We start from the raw sequence: 4,087 nt of genomic DNA on the forward strand, positions 1-4,087 counted from the left end.
GCTCTATGTGCCACCTCCAGCTCCTTGGTGTTCTCAGGGACAGGACCCACCACCTCCACCTCTACTATTTGTGAGGTGATCTGAACAGTATAAGTTGATATGTTCAGCATATTCAGCTTCTGTGTTGTTGAGTCTTTGAGAAGACGTAGAGATGGCTGCACAGGCTTTGCAATGCAAGGGTGCTGCTGGCTGAGGACACTGTTAAGATTCTTCAGCTTTCTCAAGACATACATATGTTGGGCTGTGTCATTTTCCCTTACTGAGCTGGGCTGCAGGTGTCTCTTGTGGAGAAGGAAAGAGTCTCTTCATAGAAAAGCAGGCGTATCAGTTCTGTAGACATGCCTTGTACAGAGTCCATGTTCCTGGCCCTGTGAGAGATGAGGCACACCCCCCTCAGGGGCTTCAAGTGTCCTAATGCGGAGAGAGTCACATGCATTAAATGACATGGAGCTTCTGATCTACAATAGTGGCAGCTCCAGTAATGGGTCCTCAAGTACAAGAGATGGAGACATGAATCTCATGGTAATGAAATGGAGACTGTGCATGAGAAGGGATAGCTGAGATGGTGCAGAGGGGAGGGTGTTGGACTCAGTGAGATGGAGTTGGAGGCCATTTCTGGCAGGGCCCACAACCTGGGCAGGGAGAGCGAGCGCAGCGTGAAGTCCACAGAGATTTGCTGCCTGGGTTCAAGGACAGTTCATGCAGGTATCATCTCTGAAATGTCGTTGTGGCCAAAGTGTGGCCAAATTAGTTCATTATCTAAATAAAGACTGTTGTTTCCCTTGGTTTTCTGAAGGTTCTGGATCTGTGTGAAAGAATGCCCTGGAGATTTGTAGTTTAACTTGGTTCTTATGGGATGCTTGTCTGCCTAAGTTTGTGTGCCTCTGTGAGACTAAGTGTGACGAAAGGTTGTAGATCATCTTCCTTGGCCTTCAGCCTGAGTCAGACTCTTAGCGGGGAATTCAGGGTTGACCAGGAAGCGCCCCTGCTGGACTCTTGTCACCGCACCCCTGCACCTGCTGTCACCACCCTGCCTGAAGGTTTGCATCTCCGAAACTTCCCTCACAATTTCCTGAGGCTTTGCCTGTGTTCCTGCTGTCTCAGCCTTAATGCCAGCTCTCAGCGGGGCCATCTCAGAGCCTCAGCTTTGTAATCTGAGAAGCAGGGACAATGTTGATCTCTGAGGTCAGTGCGATGAAGAGGTGGCTAAGCACACAAGAAATTTGTAAAATGTATGGGATGAGTGGGCATTCACCCTTTTCAGGGTGGAAATGAATGTATCTGCACACAGAAGATCATCAACAGATGTTCATTCAATTTCCTGAAACTAAGGGTATAATACCTGAGGCTGGGAGATTGGCAATTCCTGTTTCAAAAGATACAACGAAGACCCCTGTGTGTTTTCTATTAAAATTCAGGTCCTTCTTTACAAAGAAGGAAAAGATAAGTATGAGAATGTGTACACCCAGGGATCTAACTCTAAGATCTGAAGATAATCGTCTTCCATTACAGGCACACACACAAATGCAGCCACACAAATATGTGCTCATCCAAGGCCACAGATGTATTGTAGAAGACCGAATGCATAGAGGAGAACAGAAGATCCCTTTGCAATGACTCAAAATCACTTTGACATAGAGGGCAATCAGTTTGAAATTTGAAGAGGACACTGAACCATTACAAACCAGCTATGGTTATTATATATTTAGAGATGGTGTCTAATCTGCCCCTTGGTCTGAATGCTTTCCCTGCCCACCCCGTCCCCTCCACATTGTCCTTCCTAATGTCCCCAAATACACTTGTCATAGTTGTGTTTCTGTGTCAACGTCTGCTTCCAGTAAATCGACACTCCTTCCCCATCAAGTGTACACTTTGGGGTTCCTGTATACGCAGTTAACCAACAGGTAGAATGTATAGTGTTGGTGGAAGAAGACAGATCATTCTTTGGGGTTGTATTGCCTGGAAGGGACCTATAGTTCCATCTGAGGAGTTGGGTACATCCTTTAGGGAGCTCTGGTGGTGGTTGTTAATTCTGTACATAGATACTCATGAGCACACAGCGCACGTGCTAGTTGATGGGGTTTGTGCTGATGAGCAGGGCAGGTCTCCAGGAAAGGGTCTATTCTGATGGTGAGGAATGGATTCAGGAGACCAGTAAGGAGGCCCTGCATTGATTCTTGGCCCTTGTGCACCTTACCAGCTGCCCCCAGTAGCACCAAACCAGGTGGCCTCCAAGGGGGCAAATGGCGCAATTTTTGTGGCGAGTCACACGATGTCCCATAAAGCTCCCCCTGTTGCCATATTGAGCCATGGGGAAGGCAGAGGTCCATGGTCTGAGATGGGTTCCTTTGACATCGCCCAGGAGAGTTGTGTGTAAGCATATGGCTCCCTCTACATCGGCCAAGCCAATCCACTTTTCCCCAGGGACCCTGAACCCTGTGAGCCCCTTTTTCCTCCCAGCTTAGGGAAGCAGCCAGCCCTCCAGCAGCTTTTGGGTCCTGGCTGGGCCACCAAGGGTAAATGTCTGGCTGTCCACATGCTGCCAGCATTGCTATAGCAAATGTCAATATGGGCAGCTGCTGTATGGGGGATTCTCCCCCATTGTGATCAGGGCCTGGGACAAAACATGACAGGAAAGGGGGAGAGGCAGGAGTGCCCTGTGCTCCTGGACAGGGCTGCATGCACAGAGCAGATAGCCTGAAGCCTGGGGAGACGTGGAGAAAGAGACAGGTAAGGAGAGAGACACTGGATGAGTGATAGGGGAATTGGGCAAGTAGAGAGTGAAAGGAAGAAACAGAGAGATGTGGTTAGAGGGAAACAGAGACAAAGAGGAAGTACAAGGAGGAAAGTAGAGACCTGGTCCAGGTATGTGGACGGGGTGAGATGGGTCAGGGGAGAGAGGATGTATGAGTGGCTCTGAGTGCAGGGGCAGAAAGGGCTGGTATCATGGGCATCAGAGTTCTGTGACTCCAAGGCTCCAACATCCCTGGGGCCAAGCTTTGCAGAGGCCATTGCATTTGAAAAGATGTGTATCCCCCATTTCTCCTGGGATTGTGGGACTCAGCCTCATGTTCTGTCACGGAGAGGGATGTCTTGAGGGTGAGTGTGCTGCTCTTTAGCAGGTAGACACCAGAGCCTGCCCTATGGGGAGGTGACCCAGAGCCATCTCCCTCACTGCCCCAGGCCCTGTTGGATTTCCCCCCTCCCCCCACCAGCTGGCCTTCCTCATGTTCTGAACCCAGGCATCAGTCATTGTGTTGCCCCCAGGTGCTGCAGTCTGGACCTGGCAGAGGTGGACTGCTCATACTGATAAAAGAAATATTTGACAGTAAGGTCCATATTCTCCCTCTGGAACTAGCTGTGTGCATCAAAATAGTGGGTTGCTATCCTCCTGTCCACAACCAATCTGAGGATTCCAGAAGGTAGGTGAACACTTTAAAACACCATAGTCTTCTCTTACATCAAATTCAAAGACATTTTCTTGTCCCAGCTTTCTTTTAATTCTGAAGAGATGGCAATTAGTAATTGAAGGCATAATGGTCCTATAGGAAATTGACCTATATGACTGATGGACATTATTTCATCCATCTGTATCCCTAAAGCACATTTCATTGGAAATATTAGCCAAGGATACATACCGTGAATTCATAACAGATGTGTAGCTCCCTGTAAGTTGCATTCTGACCTTGTCACATATGTGTCATCAAAGATAGTATTAGTGACTTTTCAGATAAGTTCTCAACATCAAGATGGTAATTTTAGAGAATCTGGTATAAATGGAATTTCACAGATTCTAAATTAGGAATTATTTTTCATTTTTAATGTTTCTTTTTTTCTTTTTTTGAGAGAGCCCGAGCTGGGGTGGGGGGAGAGAGCAGGAGACACCGAATCTGAGGCAGGATCCAGGCTCTGAGCTGTCAGGACAGAGCCTGACGTGGGGCTCAAACTCAGGGACTGCAAGATCATGACCTGAGTGGAAGTAGGACGCTTAACCGACTAAGCCACCCAAGCGCCCCAGGAATGATAGTTTATTGGCAAAGGAGGAGAAATTAAAGATAGTGTAAAGGGTGTCTATTTTTAATTTAAA

The sequence above is a fragment of the Panthera onca genome, chromosome A3 (genome assembly GCF_046562875.1).
Source record: "Panthera onca isolate mPanOnc1 chromosome A3, mPanOnc1 haplotype 2, whole genome shotgun sequence".
Lineage (NCBI taxonomy): Eukaryota > Metazoa > Chordata > Mammalia > Carnivora > Felidae > Panthera > Panthera onca.